The sequence below is a fragment of the Ranitomeya variabilis genome, chromosome 5 (genome assembly GCF_051348905.1).
Source record: "Ranitomeya variabilis isolate aRanVar5 chromosome 5, aRanVar5.hap1, whole genome shotgun sequence".
In the NCBI taxonomy this organism is placed as follows: domain Eukaryota; kingdom Metazoa; phylum Chordata; class Amphibia; order Anura; family Dendrobatidae; genus Ranitomeya; species Ranitomeya variabilis.
In genome coordinates, this window is record NC_135236.1 from 363,236,321 (window position 1) to 363,257,122 (window position 20,802).

At 45.1% G+C, this 20,802-nt stretch overlaps 1 protein-coding gene across 1 annotated transcript in view; it reads left to right on the forward strand.

The window, feature by feature from the left end:
• The window catches only part of SLC23A1 (solute carrier family 23 member 1), a 395,963-nt gene that overhangs the window by 203,292 nt on the left and 171,869 nt on the right, over window positions 1-20,802 (forward strand). The window lies entirely within an intron of this gene.

Consider the following 20,802-nt stretch of genomic DNA (forward strand, 5'->3'; position numbering starts at 1 on the left):
GTCCCCGCCTTTGATGTTGGCTCGCAGCACGCCAAGAACACATCTTTCCCTGCACATGATGAGTTAAATATTCAGCTATCATGTGCCTTCAATAGCTGCGACTGTTAACCAGTTAAATCCCGCTGTCAATCATTTACAGCGGGATTTAGCACTCTCTATCCGTAAGCACGTCATTCATCCCTCCCATCGGCGTCCCTGTCATGTGATCGCGGGGAAACAATGGGTTGTCATGACAGCTGGGGGTCTGCTGATGACTTCCATGCCTGTCATTATAAGCTTCCTAGGAATGCCGGCCTGTGTCTGGCATTCATAGGAGATCGTGACGTCTGCTATACATAGCAGTGCTGAAACACTGCTATATATAGCACAGGTGATCGGACTATTGCAGCTTCAAATTACCTAAAGAGACTATTGAACAAAGTAAAAAAAAAAAGTGTTTAAAAATAAAAATCTTACAAGTTCAAATAGCTGATATTTTGCCCCATAAAAAAATAAAGCAATTATAACAATAAAAGAATTTGTAAAAAAAATCGGGAAAAAAATCAAAATGGCAGAATTACATTTTTACATTTTTTTGGCCGTCATAACATTGAAACAGAAGGTGATGCAAAACAGAACATCTACCCAAAAATAGTATCATTAAAATCATCAGCTCAGGGTGCAAAACATAAGCCCTCACACAGCCCCATAGCCCAAAAAATGAAAACACTAGAGATCTCAGAAAATGGCAACAAAAGTTTAATTTTTTTAACAAATTTCTCTATAAAAAAAAAATCACCACTTAAATAAAAAAAATCTATACATGTTTGGTATCTGCGTACTAATACTGACCTGGAGAGTCAAATTGTCAAGACAGTTTTATCATATAGTGAACATGGTAAGTAAAAACCTTCTTTTGCAATTTCATAGCACTAGGATTTTTTTTCCCATTTTCCAGTACACTGTGTGGTGAAATGAATGGTGTAATTCAAAAGTACAACTCGTCAGACAAAAAAACAAGCTCTCATACGGCTATGGGGACAGAAAAAAAGTTGGAATAAGAGGATGAAAAAATATATATAAAAAAAAGTAAAAATCCCAGTTCTTTTTTAAGATATAATGAATTTATAACTTTCATGATTTATAGATGTTTTTAGTCTAAAAGTAGAAAAGTTCTACATATTTTCTTGCCTTCTAAAACAATTTGGACAATAATTGTGTTTTACCCCCAAGTAAGTGGCTATGTCATGGCTGATATCTGATGTTCTAAAAAACAGGGTTTGGAAATAAATTAACTTTTTGATGATATTCTAATTTAGTGATCAGCACTTGTACATGGTGGTCCCTTATGTGATTAAACTTTTTTGCATCCATAAATTTGAATAGGCAAGTCTCATTCAGGATACGGAAGAAACTATTGCATGCTGTAATTTTTTTTCACAAGCATCTTTGGTCTTTAGAAAAAAAAAAAAAACACTCATTTGAGCTGCCCTACTAAATAACATTGGTTCCAGTGTTGTGAACTTGGACTAAGGCTGGTTTCACTTATCAGTGTCTCCGGTATGTGTGGTGTTATGATCTGGTGACCTTGGAGCCGCATGGGACTTTCTCAGGAGTAGGTGGAACCAGTACTGACCGCAAACCCTAAACTGACACCGCAACTAGAAGTAGCCGTGGGGTGTACTGTTGTGAATTCCGTTCTTGGGCTCCATCCTGTGGTCATGAATGGTATTTTTGGGAGTTCTGCTCTTGGGCTCCCTCTGGTGGTTTCAAGTGGAACTTAGCAGCTGCTTTCACTAATTGGTGCCCTGGCCTTGTTATTTAACTGGGCTTTAGGCTGTAGTTGATGCCAGCTGTCAATGTTTCTTCCTGTGGATTCAGTCCTTTCCTGGAAGTTCTCTGTTGGCCAGTCCATTTCAGCTTAAGATAAGTTCTGCTAGTTTTTGGGTGTTTCCCTGCTTATGACCTTCTGTTCAGTTTAAGTTATGTCTCTTTTGTCCAGCTTGTCATTATGAATTATTCCGGCTAGTTGGAAGCTCTGGGTCGCAGATTTGCTCCTCCACTCCGTGAGTCGGTGTGGAGGTTATTTTTTGTAATCTCTGCGTGGACTTTTAGTTTTTATACTGACCGCACAGTAGCCTTTTCTATCTCTGTCTATTTAGATAGTTTTGGCCTCCTTTGCTAAATCTAGTTTCATTTCTGAGTTTGTCATTTCCCTCTCCACTCACCGTCAATATTTGTGGGGGGCTATCTTTCCTTTGGGGGTTTCTCTGAGGCGAGATAGTTTTCCGTTTCCATCTTCAGGGGTAGCTAGTTCTTAGGCTGTGAAGAGGTGTCTAGGCAGAGATAGGCACGCTCCACGGCTATTTCTAGTATTGGTGTTAGGAGTAGGGATTGCGGTCAGTAAAGCTACCACCTCCCCAGACCTAGTACTTTATTTGTTTTACCCACCAGGTCATTTCAGTTCTGCTCCGTAATCACTAGGTCATAACAGTGATTACTGTCGGTGGAGCTGCCACCTCCGTTGAGCTTGTCCATGATTGGTCTTACCCACCAGGTCATCTCAGTACTGCTCCGTGACCACCAGGCCATAACAGTACAGCTGGCCCACAATGTGTTAAATGCATCTCAAAAGAGGGAAAAGAAAGTTCTGAGTCATTGTTTTTTTTTTCTTGTTGCCTGTTTTGTCTTTTTTTTCCCCTTGATTTTTGGATGGTGCAGGAGCTTGGTGCTGATATGGAGGTTCAGGGTCTGTCTGCGCGTGTTGATCATCTCGCTGCAAGGGTACAGAGTATCCAAGACTATGTTGTTCAAACTCCTGTTTCTGAGCCTAGAATTCCTATCCCTGATTTGTTTTCTGGGGATAGATCTAAGTTCTTGAACTTTAAAAATAATTGCAGATTGTTTTTTGCCCTGAGACCCCGTTCCTCTGGTGACCCCATTCAGCAGGTGAAGATTGTTATTTCTCTGCTGCGTGGCGACCCGCAGGACTGGGCATTCTCCCTTGAGCCAGGGAATCCTGCATTGCTCAATGTAGATTCATTTTTTCAAGCACTTGGACTGCTTTATGACGAACCTAATTCTGTGGATCAGGCAGAAAAAAATTTACTGGCTCTGTGTCAGGATCAGGAAGCAGCAGAGATATATTGTCAGAAATTTAGAAAGTGGTCTGTGCTTACAAAATGGAATGAGGATGCCCTGGCAGCTATTTTCAGAAAGGGTCTTTCTGAAGCCCTTAAAGATGTTATGGTGGGGTTTCCCACGCCTGCTGGTTTGAATGAATCAATGTCTCTGGCCATTCAGATTGATTGGCGCCTACGTGAACGTAAGATGGTGCACCATATGGCGGTGTCCTCTGGGCAGAGTTCTGAGCCCATGCAATGTGATAGGATTTTGACGAGAGCAGAACGGCAGGAGTTCAGACGTCAGAATGGGCTGTGTTTTTACTGTGGTGACGCTACTCATGCTATCTCTGACTGCCCGAAGCGAACTAAGAGGGTTGCTAGGTCGGTCACCATCAGTACTGTACAGCCTAAATTTCTCTTGTCTATTACCCTGATTTGCTCATTGTCGTCCTTTTCTGTAATGGCATTTGTGGATTCTGGCGCTGCCCTGAACTTAATGGACCTAGAATTTGCCAAGCGCTGTGGTTTTTCCTTGGAGCCTTTGCAGAGCCCTATTCCCTTGAGGGGGATTGATGCTACGCCATTGGCCAATAATAAACCTCAGTACTGGACACAGTTAGCCATGAACATGGCTCCAGCACATCAGGAAAATATTCGCTTTTTGGTGTTGCATAATTTGCATGATGTGGTTGTGCTGGTGTTTCCATGGTTACAGGTACATAATCCAATGTTGGATTGGAAATCTATGTCTGTGACTAGTTGGGGTTGTCAGGGGATACATAGTGACATCCCCCTGATGTCAATTTCCTCCTCCCCTTCTTCTGAAGTTCCTGAGTTTTTGTCGGATTTCCAGGATATATTTGAGGAGCCTAAATCCAGTCCTCTGCCTCCTCATAGGGACTGTGATTGCGCTATTAATTTGATTCCTGGCTGTAAGTTCCCTAAGGGTCGACTTTTCAATCTGTCTGTGCCAGAGCATGCCGCTATGCGGAGTTATGTAAAGGAGTCCTTGGAGAAGGGGCATATTTGCCCGTCTTCGTCACCGTTGGGAGCGGGGTTCTTTTTTGTTGCCAAGAAGGATGGCTCCTTGAGGCCCTGTATAGATTATCGCCTTCTCAATAAGATCACGGTCAAATTCCAGTACCCTTTGCCTTTGCTCTCTGATTTGTTTGCTCGGATTAAAGGGGCTAGCTGGTTTACCAAGATTGACCTTCGAGGGGCGTATAATCTTGTTCGCATCAAACAGGGTGATGAATGGAAAACAGCATTTAATACGCCCGAAGGCCATTTTGAATATCTTGTGATGCCTTTCGGGCTCTCTAATGCTCCATCTGTGTTTCAGTCCTTTATGCATGATATTTTCCGGGATTATCTGGATAAATTCATGATTGTATATTTGGATGATATTTAGTTTTTTTCCGATGATTGGGAGTCTCATGTGAAGCAGGTCAGGATGGTATTTCAGATTCTCCGTGCTAACACACGGTTTGTGAAGGGGTCTAAGTGCCTTTTTGGAGTTCAGAAGGTTTCTTTTCTGGGGTTCATTTTTTCTCCCTCGGCTATTGAAATGGACCCTGTTAAGGTCCAGGCTATTTATGATTGGACTCAACCCACATCTGTGAAGAGCCTTCAGAAATTTATGGGCTTTGCTAATTTTTATCGCCGCTTCATTGCTAATTTTTCTACTGTGGTTAAACCTCTGACCGATTTGACCAAGAAAGGTGCTGATGTGGTGAATTGGTCCTCTGCGGCTGTGGAGGCCTTTCAGGAGCTTAAGCGTCGTTTTACTTCTGCCCCTGTGTTGCGTCAGCCAGATGTTTCTCTCCCTTTTCAGGTTGAGGTTGACGCTTCTGAGATTGGGGCAGGAGCTGTTCTGTCTCAGAGAAGTTCTGATGGCTCTGTGTTGAAACCGTGTGCTTTCTTCTCCAGAAAGTTTTCGCCTGCTGAGCGTAATTCTGATGTCGGCAATCGGGAGTTGTTGGCTATGAAGTGGGCATTTGAGGAGTGGCGACATTGGCTTGAGGGAGCTAAGCATCGTGTTGTGGTCTTGACCGATCATAAGAATCTGATTTACCTTGAGTCTGCCAAGCGGTTGAATCCTAGACAGGCTCAGTGGTCTTTGTTTTTCTCCCGTTTTGATTTTGTGGTCTCGTATCTTCCGGGATCTAAGAATGTGAAGGCTGATGCCCTGTCTAGGAGTTTTTTTGCCTGATTTTCCGGGAGTCCGTGAGCCGGCTGGTATTCTCAAGGAGGGGGTGATTCTTTCTGCTATCTCCCCTGATTTGCGGCAGGTGCTTCAGGAGTTTCAGGCTGATAGACCCGACCGCTGTCCTGTGGGGAAATTGTTTGTTCCTGATAGATGGACTAGTAAGGTGATTTCTGAGATTCATTGTTCGGTGTTGGCCGGTCATCCTGGGATCTTTGGTACCAGAGATTTGGTTGCCAGGTCCTTTTGGTGGCCTTCTTTGTCACGGGATGTGCGTTCCTTCGTGCAGTCCTGTGGGACCTGTGCCCGGGCTAAGCCCTGCTGTTCTCGTGCTAGTGGGTTGCTTTTGCCTTTGCCTATCCCTGAGAGGCCCTGGACGCATATTTCCATGGATTTTATTTCTGATCTTCCTGTTTCTCAGAAGATGTCTGTCATCTGGGTGGCTTGTGACCGGTTTTCTAAAATAGTCCATTTGGTACCTTTGCCTAAGTTGCCTTCCTCCTCTGATTTGGTTCCTTTGTTTTTCCAGCATGTGGTTCGTTTGCATGGTATTCCGGAGAATATTGTGTCTGACAGAGGTACCCAGTTTGTTTCTAGATTTTGGCGGTCCTTTTGTGCTAGAATGGGCATTAATTTGTCTTTTTCTTCGGCATTTCACCCTCAGACAAATGGACAGACGGAGCGAACCAATCAGACCTTGGAAACCTATTTAAGATGCTTTGTGTCTGCTGATCAGGATGATTGGGTTACCTTCTTGCCGTTGGCCGAGTTTGCCCTTAATAATCGGGCTAGATCGGCTACTTTGGTTTCGCCTTTTTTTTGTAACTTCGGTTTTCATCCTCGTTTTTCTTCAGGGCAGGTTGAGCCTTCGGTTTCTGTGGTGGACAGGTTGCAGCGGATTTGGACTCATGTGGTGGACAATTTAACATTGTCTCAGGAAAAGGCTCAACGTTTTGCTAACCGCCGTCGGTGCGTTGGTCCCCGGCTTCGGGTTGGGGATCTGGTCTGGTTGTCTTCTCGTCATGTTCCTATGAAGGTCTCTTCCCCTAAGTTCAAGCCTCGTTTTATCGGTCCTTATAGGATTTTGGAAATTATCAATCCGGTGTCTTTTCGTTTGGCCCTTCCAGCTTCTTTTTCCATTCATAATGTGTTCCATAGATCTTTGTTGCGGAGATATGTGGTGCCCATGGTTCCCTCTGTTGACCCTCCTGCTCCGGTGTTGGTTGAGGGGGAGCTGGAATATGTGGTGGAGAAGATTTTGGATTCTCGTCTTTCAAGGCGGAAACTTCAGTATCTGGTCAAGTGGAAGGGTTATGGCCAGGAGGATAACTCTTGGGTTTTTGCCTCCGATGTCCATGCTGCCGATTTGGTACGTGCTTTTCATTTGGCTCGTCCCGATCGGCCTGGGGGCTCTGGTGAGGGTTTGGTGACCCCTCCTCAAGGGGGGGTACTGTTGTGAATTCCGTTCTTGGGCTCCATCCTGTGGTCATGAATGGTATTTTTGGGAGTTCTGCTCTTGGGCTCCCTCTGGTGGTTTCAAGTGGAACTTAGCAGCTGCTTTCACTAATTGGTGCCCTGGCCTTGTTATTTAACTGGGCTTTAGGCTGTAGTTGATGCCAGCTGTCAATGTTTCTTCCTGTGGATTCAGTCCTTTCCTGGAAGTTCTCTGTTGGCCAGTCCATTTCAGCTTAAGATAAGTTCTGCTAGTTTTTGGGTGTTTCCCTGCTTATGACCTTCTGTTCAGTTTAAGTTATGTCTCTTTTGTCCAGCTTGTCATTATGAATTATTCCGGCTAGTTGGAAGCTCTGGGTCGCAGATTTGCTCCTCCACTCCGTGAGTCGGTGTGGAGGTTATTTTTTGTAATCTCTGCGTGGACTTTTAGTTTTTATACTGACCGCACAGTAGCCTTTCCTATCTCTGTCTATTTAGATAGTTTTGGCCTCCTTTGCTAAATCTAGTTTCATTTCTGAGTTTGTCATTTCCCTCTCCACTCACCATCAATATTTGTGGGGGGCTATCTTTCCTTTGGGGGTTTCTCTGAGGCGAGATAGTTTTCCGTTTCCATCTTCAGGGGTAGCTAGTTCTTAGGCTGTGAAGAGGCGTCTAGGCAGAGATAGGCACGCTCCACGGCTATTTCTAGTGTTGGTGTTAGGAGTAGGGATTGCGGTCAGTAAAGCTACCACCTCCCCAGAGCTAGTACTTTATTTGTTTTACCCATCAGGTCATTTCAGTTCTGCTCCGTAATCACTAGGCCATAACAGTGATTACTGTCGGTGGAGCTGCCACCTCCGCTGAGCTTGTCCATGATTGGTCTTACCCACCAGGTCATCTCAGTACTGCTCCGTAACCACCAGGCCATAACAGTGTACCTAACACATCCTAGACACCTCGACACAGCCGGAGGACTAAATACCCCTATAGATGGAAATGGGAATTCTATCTTGCCTCAGAGCAGAACCCCAAAGGATAGGCAGCCCCCCACAAATATTGACTGTGAGTATTAGAGGAAAAGACACACGCAGGCAGAAATCAGGATTTAGCAAAAGAGGCCAAGCTAGCTAAATAGGAAAGGATAGGACAGAATACTAAGCGGTCAGTATAAAAACCCTAAAAATATCCACAGCAGATAATACAAAAATTCCACCATCTAACTAAAGACATGGAATGTATATCTGCTTCTCCTGAGAATCCAACTAGACTGAAATATCCAAACACAGTCTAAGCTGGACAAGAAAAAACCATGAATAGCACTGAATTGTAAAGCACACAGCATGTGTGCTGTAGAAACAAAAAAACAGACACTTATCTTTGCTGATTAGGCAGCAGGGCAGGAGGAACCAGACAGAGATGCAAAACCTCCAAGAACAATGGACAACTGGCAAGGGCTAATGAATCCTGCACACCTAAATATCCCAGTCAGAGCTGCAATCAGCAGGGACACCTGCCCAGGATTGCAACCCAGGGACAACTGCATTACTATCAACAACCACCGGAAGGAACCCAAGAGCAGAATTCAAAACAGTACCCCCCCTTGAGGAGGGGTCACCGAACCCTCACCAGAGCCCCCAGGCTGATCAGGACGAGCCATATGAAAGGCACGGACCAGATCAGCAGCATGGACATCAGAGGCAAAAACCCAAGAATTATCCTCCTGGCCATAACCCTTCCATTTGACAAGGTACTGAAGCCTCCGCCTCGAAAAGCGAGAATCCAAAATCTTCTCAACCACATACTCCAACTCCCCATCAACCAACACAGGGGCCGGAGGATCAACAGAGGGAACAACGGGCACCACATATTTCCGCAATAAAGATCTATGGAAGACATTATGGATAGCAAAAGAAGCCGGAAGGGCCAATCGAAAAGACACCGGATTAATAATCTCAGAAATCCTATAAGGACCAATAAAGCGAGGCTTAAACTTAGGGGAAGAAACCTTCATAGGAACATGACGGGAAGACAACCAGACCAAATCCCCAACCCGAAGCCGGGAACCAACACACCGACGACGGTTACATAGTTACATAGTTACATAGTTATTAAGGTTGAAGGAAGACTTTAAGTCCATCTAGTTCAACCCATAGCCTAACCTAACATGCCCTAACATGTTGATCCAGGGGAAGGCAAAAAAAACCCATGTGGTAAGAGTAAGCTCCACCATGGGGAAAAAAATTCCTTCCCGACCCCACATACGGCAATCAGACTAGTTCCCTGGATCAACGCCCTATCAAGGGATCTAGTGTATATACCCTGTAACATTATACTTTTCCAGAAAGGCATCCAGTCCCCTCTTAAATTTAAGTAATGAATCACTCATTACAACATCATACGGCAGAGAGTTCCATAGTCTCACTGCTCTTACAGTAAAGAACCCACGTCTGTTATTATGCTTAAACCTTTTTTCCTCCAGACGTAGAGGATGCCCCCTTGTCCCTGTCACCGGTCTATGATTAAAAAGATCATCAGAAAGGTCTTTTTACTGTCCCCTCATATATTTATACATTAACATAAGATCACCCCTTAGCCTTCGTTTTTCCAAACTAAATAGCCCCAAGTGTAATAACCTATCTTGGTATTGCAGACCTCCCAGTCCTCTAATAACCTTGGTCGCTCTTCTCTGCACCCGCTCTAGTTCAGCTATGTCTTTCTTATACACCGGAGACCAGAACTGTGCACAGTATTCTAAGTGTGGTCGCACTAGTGACTTGTATAGAGGTAAAATTATGTTCTCCTCATGAGCTTCTATGCCTCTTTTAATACATCCCATTATTTTATTTGCCTTTGTAGCAGCTGCCTGACACTGGCCACTGAATATGAGTTTGTCATCCACCTATACACCCAGGTCCTTTTCATTGACAGTTTTACCCAGAGTTTTAGAATTAAGCACATAGTTATACATCTTATTACTTCTACCCAAGTGCATGACCTTACATTTACCCCAATAAAGCTCATTTGCCATTTATCAGCCCAAGCTTCTAGTTTACATAAATCATCCTGTAATACAAAATTGTCCTCCTCTGTCTTGATTACCCTGCAGAGTTTAGTGTCATCTGCAAATATTGAAATTCTACTCTGAATGCCCCCTACAAGGTCATTAATATATATGTTAAAAAGAAGAGGGCCCAATACTGACCCCTGTGGTACCCCACTACTAACTGCGACCCAGTCCGAGTGTGCTCCATTAATAACCACCCTTTGTTTCCTATCCCTGAGCCAGCTCTCAACCCACTTGCACATATTTTCCCCTATCCCCATTATTCTCATTTTATGTATCAACCTTTTGTGTGGCACCGTATCAAAAGCTTTTGAAAAGTCCATATACACTACATCCACTGGGCTCCCTTGGTCCAGTCCGGAACTTACCTCTTCATAGAAGCTGATCAAATTAGTCTGACATGAACGGTCCCTAGTAAACCCGTGCTGATACTGGGTCACTGGTTAGCAAAACGTTGAGCCTCCTCCTGAGACAATACCAAATTGTCCACCACATGAGCCCAAATCTGCTGCAACCTGTCAACCACAGAATCCACACCAGGACAGTCAGAAGGCTCAACCTGCCCTGAAGAAAAACGAGGATGAAAACCAAAATTACAAAAGAAGGGCGAAACCAAGGTAGCCGAACTAGCCCGATTATTAAGGGCAAACTCGGCCAATGGCAAGAAAGCCACCCAATCATCCTGATCAGCAGACACAAAGCATCTCAGATAAGTTTCTAAAGTCTGATTAGTTCGCTCGGTCTGGCCATTTGTCTGAGGATGAAATGCGGAAGAAAAAGACAAATCAATGCCCAGCCTAGCACAAAAGGCCCGCCAAAACCTAGAAACAAACTGGGAACCTCTGTCGGACACAATATTCTCCGGAATACCATGCAAACGAACCACATGCTGAAAAAACAACGGAACCAAATCAGAAGAGGAAGGCAATTTAGGCAAAGGCACCAAATGGACCATCTTAGAGAACCGGTCACAAACAACCCAGATGACCGACATCTTCTGGGAAACCGGAAGATCAGAAATAAAATCCATAGAAATATGCGTCCAGGGCCTCTCAGGGACCGGCAAAGGCAAAAGCAACCCACTAGCACGGGAACAACAAGGCTTGGCCCGCGCACAAGTCCCACAGGACTGCACAAAAGAACGCACATCACGTGACAAAGAAGGCCACCAAAAGGACCTACCAACCAATTCTCTGGTACCAAAAATACCAGGATGGCCAGCCAACACAGAACAATGAACCTCAGAAATCACTCTACTAGTCCATCTATCAGGAACAAACAGTTTCCCCACTGGACAGCGATCAGGTTTGTCAGCCTGAAATTCCTGAAGAACCCGTCGTAAATCAGGGGAAATGGCAGAAAGGACCACCCCTTCTTTCAGTATGCCGACCGGTTCAAGGACCTCAGGAGAATCAGGCAAAAAACTCCTCGAGAGGGCATCAGCCTTAATATTCTTAGAACCTGGAAGATACGAGACCACGAAATCAAAACGGGAAAAAAACAAGGACCATCGAGCCTGTCTAGGATTCAACCGTCTGGCAGACTCAAGGTAAATCAGATTTTTATGATTGGTCAAGACCACAATACGGTGCTTAGCTCCCTCAAGCCAATGTCGCCACTCCTCAAACGCCCACTTCATAGCCAACAACTCCCGATTGCCGACATCTTAATTACATTCAGCAGGCGAAAACTTACGGGAAAAGAAGGCACATGGTTTCATCAAGGAACCAACAGGATCCCTCTGAGACAAAACGGCCCCTGCCCCAATCTCAGAAGCGTCAACCTCAACTTGAAACGGAAGAGAAACATCCGGTTGACGCAACACCGGGGCAGAAGTAAATCGGCGTTTAAGCTCCTGAAAGGCAGAGACAGCCGCAGAGGACCAATTCGTCACATCAGCGCCTTTCTTCGTCAAATCGGTCAAGGGTTTAACCACACTGGAGAAGTTAGCAATGAAACGGCGATAAAAATTAGCAAAGCCCAAAAATTTCTGAAGGCTCTTCATGGATGTGGGTTGAATCCAATCATGAATGGCCTGAACCTTAACCGGATCCATCTCTATAGATGAGGGAGAAAAAATGAAGCCCAAAAAAGAAACCTTCTGCACTCCAAAGAGACACTTAGACCCCTTCACAAACAGAGCATTATCACGAAGGATCTGAAATACTATCCTGACCTGTTTCACATGAGACTCCCAATCATCGGAAAAAATTAAAATGTTATCCAAATATACAATCATGAATTTATCAAGGTAAGTCCGGAAGATATCGTGCATGAAGGACTGAAAAACAGATGGAGCATTAGAGAGCCCGAATGGCATCACAAGGTATTCAAAATGGCCTTCGGGCGTATTAAACGCAGTTTTCCATTCATCACCCTGCTTAATACGAACAAGATTATATGCCCCCCGAAGGTCAATCTTCGTAAACCAACTAGCCCCCTTAATCCTAGCAAACAAATCGGAAAGCAGAGGTAAAGGGTATTGAAACTTGACCGTGATCTTATTCAAGAGGCGATAATCAATACAGGGTCTCAAGGAACCATCCTTCTTAGCAACAAAAAAAAATCCTGCTCCAAACGGTGAAGAAGATGGCCGAATATGCCCTTTCTCCAAAGACTCCTTAACATAACTCCGCATGGCGGTATGTTCAGGCACAGACAGGTTGAAAAGTCGGCCCTTAGGAAACTTACAGCCTGGAATCAAGTCAATAGCACAATCACAGTCCCTATACGGTGGAAGGGAACTGGACTTGGGCTCATCGAATACATCCTGAAAATCAGACAAAAACTCTGGAACTTCAGAAGAGGAGGAAGAGGAGATTGACATCACAGGAACGTCATTATGAACCCCCTGACAACCCCAACTAGTCACAGACATAGACTTCCAATCCAACACAGGATTATGTATCTGCAACCATGGAAACCCCAGCACAATAGCATCATGCAAATTATACAACACCAGAAATCGACAATCTTCCTGATGGGCTGGCGCAATGCACATGGTCACCTGTGTCCAGAACTGGGGCTTATTTTTAGCCAAAGGTGTAGCATCGATGCCCCTTAAAGGAATAGGGTTCTGCAAAGACTGTAAGGGAAAACCACAACGCCTGGCAAACTCAAAGTCCATTAAGTTCAAAGCGGCGCCTGAATCCACAAACGCCATGACAGAAAATGATGACAATGAGCAAATCAAGGACACAGATAACAGAAATTTAGGTTGTACAGTACTGATGGTAAATGAACTAGCGATCCTCTTGGTACGCTTAGGGCAGACTGAAATGACATGAGAAGCATCGCCACAATAAAAACACAACCTATTCTGACGTCTGAATCCCCGTTGTTCCGTTCTAGACAGAATCCTATCACACTGCATTGGCTGTTGTGAATTCTGCTCTTGGGCTCCCTCCGGTGGTTGTAAGTGGTAGCGCTGCTGTCTCTGAATCGCAGCATTTATCAGGTGTGTTCAGTTCACTTGTTGCAATTTTGACTGGGCTATTTAGTCTTGCTTCACCCTTTGGTCAGTGCCAGTTGTCCATTGTTCCTGGAGGATTCACATCCCTGCCTGGTCTCTTCTGCTTTGCAGTTCATTTCAACAAAGATAAGTTCTGGCCTTGATTTTTGCTGTCCACATGCTGTGGCCTTATTGTTCAGTTCTTTTCCATGTTTTTGCCTTGTCCAGCTTGGTCTGTATAAGGATTTGTTTAGCCAAGCTGGTATCTCTGGAGATGCAGATATACCCTCCATATCTTTAGTTAGCTGTGGAGATTTTGTATTTTCTGTGGTGGATATTTTCTAGTGTTTTAATACTGACCGCATAGTACTCTGTCCTATCCTTTCTATTTAGCTAGATGTGGCCTCCTTTGCTAAATTCTCATTTCAGTCTGTGTATGTTTTTCGCCTCTCCTCTCACAGTCAATATTTGTGGGGGGCTGTCTATCCTTTGGGGATTTTCTCTGAGGCAAGATAGTTTTCCCTTTTCTATCTCTAGGGGTAATTAGTCCTCCGGCTGTGTCGAGATGTCTAGGGAGCGCTAGGTACATTCCACGGCTACTTCTAGTTGCGGTGTTAAGTTCAGGGTCTGTGGTCAGTACAGGTACCACCTACTCCAGAGTACGTCTCATGCTGCTCTTAGGCCACCAGATCATAACAATTGGCTCAGGCATCTGCTCTGAGGACAACGCCACAGCGCGCACAGTTCTGCGCTCCCACAAGCGCCGATCAATCTGAATGGCCAGAGACATAGAATCACTCAGACCGAAAGGCGTGGGAAACCCCACCATAACATCTTTAACGGATTCAGAAAGACCCTTTCTGAAAATTGCCGCCAAAGCATCATCATTCCATTTGGTCAACACAGACCATTTTCTAAATTTCTGACAGTACAATTCTGCCGCTTCTTGACCCTGAGACAGGGCCAACAAGGTCTTCTCCGCTTGATCCACAGAATTTGGTTCATCATATAATAATCCTAAAGCCTGAAAAAAGGCGTCTACATTAAGCAGGGCCGGTTTTAGGCAAAGTGGGGCCCTAGGCAAAAGTTTAAAATGGGGCCCCAAATGCTAACAAATTGCACCAACAAACAGAAACATTTTGGTTGTAGCTACATGCGCTGATTTCAGACCACTAAACGAGTGTGATCAACAATATTGAAGTCATTCACCACTTGTTTCCCAGCCTCTTTACACTGGCTGAGGAACAATGATGGGGACAGAATGATCACTAGTAAATCAATCTGTCCCCATACAGTATCATCCTAGCAGCATATCTGCAGTTTTAACTGGGCGATGTGCTGATGAGAACAATGATTTTTGTTCCGGCATATACTGTACATACATACACCGTACATACACACAGATACACATACCGTACATACATACAGATACACATACACGTACTGTACATACACACATACAGTTATATACACATATAGTATACACATACCGTACATACATATACCATACATACACACATACACATAAATACAGTATACCGTACATACATACACATACCATACAGAGATACACCGTGCATACACAGATGCACACATATACCGTACATACAGATACACATACATGTACCGTACATACACACAGTATATACACATATAGTATAAACATACCGCACACATATACATACTGTATGTACATGCACATAAACATACATATACCATATATACATACAAATTTATTGCACATACACACATACAGTTATATACACATATAGTATACACATACCGTACATACATATACCATACATACACACAAATACACATACATACACCGTACGTACACACAGTTACACATACATATACCGTCATACATACACATACCGTACATACACACATGCATATACCGTACATTCACACACATAGATATACATACATATACCATACATACACACAGATACACATACATACACCATACGTACACACACAGATACACATACCGTACATACATACACAGACATATACCTTACATGCATACACACATAGTTATATACACATGTAGTATACACATACCGTACATACATATACCATACATACACACAAATACACATACATACACCGTACGTACAGATACACATACATATACAGTATATGCAAACACATACATATACCATACATACACACAGATACACATACATATACCATCATACATACACATACCGTACATACACAAATGCATATACCGTACATTCACACAAATGCCGTACACACATATACCGTACATACACAGATACACACACATATACCGTACATACACAGATACAGTTATATACATATAGTACACACATACCGTACATACATATAAAATACACACACCCAAATACACATACCGTACATAGATACATATACCGTACATGCATACACATATACCGAACATACAGATACACATACACGTACCGTACATACACACATACAGTATATACACATACCGTACACACATATACATACACATATACTGTATGTACATGCACATAAACATACATATATACCATATATCCATACAAATTTATTGCACATACACAGATACACACATACTGTGCATGCATACACACACAGCCATACAAATATACCATACATACACACATATACCGTACATACATACACAGATACACACACAGAAACATACACATAGATACACACAGATGCACACATACATATACAAGCATATACATATACTAATCTTGTATAGGATGTCAGATGAGCCCTGGATGAGGACACATAGTTCAGCTGGAGAGGGCTGCAGACCCCACTGTGGGGGATGGGGCACAGAGCAGACAGAGCTGATATCAGCCCCCTGGTGCTGTCCCGTGCAGTGAGCCTCCTCCCCATCTCTTCTCTGTGAGGAGACGCTGCAGCCTGCTCTGAACAGAACAGTGGAGGGAGCAGAAGACCCCCTGTAAGTCCTGCTCTTCCTCCACTGCTGTCCCTATGTGCTGTGCTGCCCTGGGGCCCCTGACTGTAGGTGAGCACTCACCATTGGGACGCTCCATGCAGCAGGACAGACGGCAGCCAGTGAGCGCTCTCCTCAGTCTGGTCACTGTGAGGTATGGAAAGCGTTCATTGGCCAGCATCTCTCCCTGCATGACACGCCCCCTTTTTGATCTCCTGCACTTCGCGCCCCGCTCTCTCCCGGCACCCGGTGTTCCATGATTACAGGAGGGAGTGAGAGGGGCCCGATCCTGCATGATACCAGGCCTGCCTCCAGGGCCCCCCCTCCACCTCTGGGCCCCGGAGCAGTGCCATCAGCAGTATGTCTGCCCCTGGCTGGGGGCCCCTAGGGCAGCGGGGGCCCCAGGCAGCTGCCTAGTCTGCTGCCCCTAACGCCGGCCCTGACATTAAGCAAGGCCAGATTCCCCAATTCCAGGGAAAATGCCCAATCCTGAGGATCGCCACGCAGCAGGGAGATGACAATTTTAACCTGCTGAATGGAATCACCTGAGGATCGAGGTCTCAGAGCAAAAAACAGTTTACAGTTGTTTTTAAAACTCAAAAATTTGGACCTGTCCCCAAAAAACAAATCAGGAGTAGGAATCTTAGGCTCTAAAACTGGAGTCTGAACAATATAATCAGAAATACTCTGTACCATAGCAGCGAGCTGGTCTACATGAGAAGCTAATCCCTGAACATCCATGCTAGCACAAGACTCCTCAGTCACCCAGAGAAAGAGGGAAGAAAAGACAAAACAGGCTACAGAAAAAAAAAATGGCTCAACATCTTTCTTCCCTTCTTCTGAGATGCATTTAACTCATTGCCGGCCAGTTGTACTGTTATGATCTGGTGACCTTGGAGCCGCATGGGACTTTCTCAGGAGTAGGTGGAACCTGTACTGACCGCAAACCCTAAACTGACACCGCAACTAGAAGTAGCCGTGGGGTGTACCTAACACATCCTAGACACCTCGACACAGCCGGAGGACTAAATACCCCTATAGATGGAAATGGGAATTCTATCTTGCCTCAGAGCAGAACCCCAAAGGATAGGCAGCCCCCCACAAATATTGACTGTGAGTATTAGAGGAAAAGACACACGCAGGCAGAAATCAGGATTTAGCAAAAGAGGCCAAGCTAGCTAAATAGGAAAGGATAGGACAGAATACTAAGCGGTCAGTATAAAAACCCTAAAAATATCCACAGCAGATAATACAAAAATTCCACCATCTAACTAAAGACATAGAATGTATATCTGCTTCTCCTGAGTATCCAACTAGACTGAAATATCCAAACACAGTCTAAGCTGGACAAGAAAAAACCATGAATAGCACTGAATTGTAAAGCACACAGCATGTGTGCTGTAGAAACAAAAAAACAGACACTTATCTTTGCTGATTTGGCAGCAGGGCAGGAGGAACCAGACAGAGATGCAAAACCTCCAAGAACAATGGACAACTGGCAAGAGCTAATGAATCCTGCACACCTAAATATCCCAGTCAGAGCTGCAATCAGCAGGGACACCTGCCCAGGATTGCAACCCAGGGACAACTGCATTACTATCAACAACCACCGGAGGGAACCCAAGAGCAGAATTCACAACAGTGTGGTGACTGTTTTCTCATGTACCGAAGACACTGACACGTAGACCCATTCAAATGAATGGGTCTATGCACATGTCAGCGTGTTTTCACGGACCATGTCCGTTTTCACCCGGACACACAGGCCACAAAACATACCACACACATTCACACGGAGAACAGTGCACACTGTCCGGCCGCCAGGGAAGTAGCGCTACTGTAAGCCGCTGTTCCCCGGCGGCTGGTGCTGAACGCGGCTTTCATCCATTCTCTGCTCTGCCAGGGAGTAGTGCAAGCAGGGGAGAGTGAATGAATGAAAAACCAGACGTGGGGTCCCCCTATGTTTTTAAACCAACCTGGCAAAACTCACAGGTGCAGCCCGCAGCTGCCCAGAAAAGGCGTATCTATGAGATGCGCCAATTCTGGAGCTTTGTGTCACGGGAGACCTAGGTATGCTAGAGCTAATGACCCGGGCCCCTGCGATTTCCCTCAGACTAGGGAAACCCTGACTGACCCTCTCCCAGAGTTTACACTGATGGTGTGCATGTCTGGGCCTCCATCCTCACCCTGTCTCCTGTTTCAACCCTAGGCTGAAAACACCACCCACCACCCAGTGAAGAGACCACACACCAATACCCACAGTAAGCACAGACGAGGATAACGGAAAAATATGCAACACGCCGCAGTCACTCAGGGATACACTATAAGTGCACAGGGCAAAATAAATACCAATATAGGAAGGAGAAAATTAGACAAAGGGAAATACACCACCAGCAACGATACTCCAACTCCTAGCTCACCACTCCAGACCGAGATAACCAAGCACAAGACAGAAGCTATAATCGGCAACGCCCAATGTTCAGAAGAACTATTTAAAGGCAGTGGGCGTGGCCCAGCTTCCAATCCGAGCACCAGCTAAATTAACCCCGGACCAGCTAGATAAAATCTAGCCGACGCCACTGAGCACATAGTGGACAAAAGCGGAACTACCGCTGTCTGTCGAACGCCCTGGTATGAACAGCGTCCGACATGACACTTTGCCGGATTCTTCCCATGTGCCCTGTAGTGGTGGCAACTGGGGTAATGGGGGGTAATGTCACCTTCCTATTGTAGGGTGACATTAAGCCCGGTTTAGTAATGGAGAGGTGTCAATAAGACACCTATCCATTACTAATCCTATAGTTAGTAAAGGGTTAAATAAACACCACACAGTAAGAATAAAGTCTTTTAATGAAATCATACACCACATAGTTTTGCCATCTTTATTATACTGGTAATCCAAGCGATGCCCTCGATCTCCTGTAAAAAAAAAAATAATAATAATAATAATAAACCAACAATATACCCATACCTGTCCGGCGTTCAGTCAATCCCACACTGTAATCCATATCTAGGGGATAGACGGTTTACAACCAGGAGGGGTGTAATGTGACCAGTCCGGCTGTAAACTACTGGGGAATGAATGATACGCAGAGGGCGCAGGCTCAGTAACTAGCGGTGACATCTCTGAGTCTGTGCTCGCTGCCGGCATGTGACCTCAGGACCGTGGGAAATTGCAAGTGATGAGGTCACTGTGACAGAGCTTGAACTGCCGTGACTTCATCACTTGCATTCTCCCACGGTCCTGAGGTCACAAGAATTCATGCCGGCAGCGAGCACAGACTCAGTGATGTCACCAATAGTTACTGAGCCTGTGCCCTCAGCTTCTCATTCATTCATTCTCCCTTGCTCATGCTGCTCGCCGGCCGAGCAGGGGAGAACGGTTGACAGCCATGTTCAGCACTAGCCGCTGGGGAGCAGCACTTACAGTAGCGCTACTTCCCCAGCGGCCGTCCGTGTGGTACTATGCGGCACACGGCTGCCACACGTGTGCTGCATATAGTATACACACGGACACACGGACACTGATATCTCCGGTACCGGTTTTCCGGTACTGGAAATATCAAGACGTGTGAAACCAGCATAACAGGGAGGTTAAGTGATGGGGATGATTACAACGTAAGGGGTATACAGTATGTTATTATTAATGATGAGCGAGTATACTCGTTGCTCGGGTTTTCCCGAGTATGCTCGGGTGGGCTCCGAGTGTTTTGGCGTGCTCAGAGATTTCATTTTTGTTGACACAGCTGCATGATTTGCGGCTTCTGGACAGCCTGAATACTTGTGGGGTTGCCTGTTTGTTAGGGAATCCTCACATGCATTCAGGCTAGCTAGCAGCCGCAAATCATGCAGCTGTGTCTACAAAAGCTAAATCTCCGAGCACGCCAAAATACGTGGAGAAAACCTAAGCATACTCGGGGAAAACCCGAGCGACAAGTACACTCCCTCATCACTAGTTATTATATAACTCTGGGAGAGTGGAATTGATGGTATTGCCAATGATTGTATGGGTATGTGCACATGACGTTTTAGACTTTTTAGATGTGCGCAAATCCACCATGTTTTTCAGGAAGAAGATGCTTCAGGACACAGCAATTCAGCAATTTCTGTCCTGATTAGAAATAGGCGGACACCTGGATTTTCGGGTCTGGTGGGTTCGCCCAAACAGTTACAAAAAGTTTGGGTTCGGGTACCAGAACAGTACCCGGACCCGAACCCGAACCCGATACCCATTCACTTGAATGGGGGATGCGAACATACAGTATTTGCCATGCTGCTATGTGCATGACAGCACAGCAAACACCACTTCTGAACCCACGCTGTTTTTTTTTTATTACTTATTTACAGCGCAGGCATTTGCTGATGAATACTCCCATCAGCGGCTCCTGTTGTCACTGTGATTAGCTGCAGTCGGCTGATGGGAGCAGTTGTCCCATCAGCTGACACCAGTGACCGGAGGTAAACTTTATACCTCCCATCACAGCTGCGCACTCACGCTGTCTTTTGACAGCGTGGGAACCGCGACTGTCTGACCGGCGGTGATGATTTTACTTCCGATCAGAAGCGGTGTTTGCCACCCTGTAATGCACATGACAGCGAGACAAA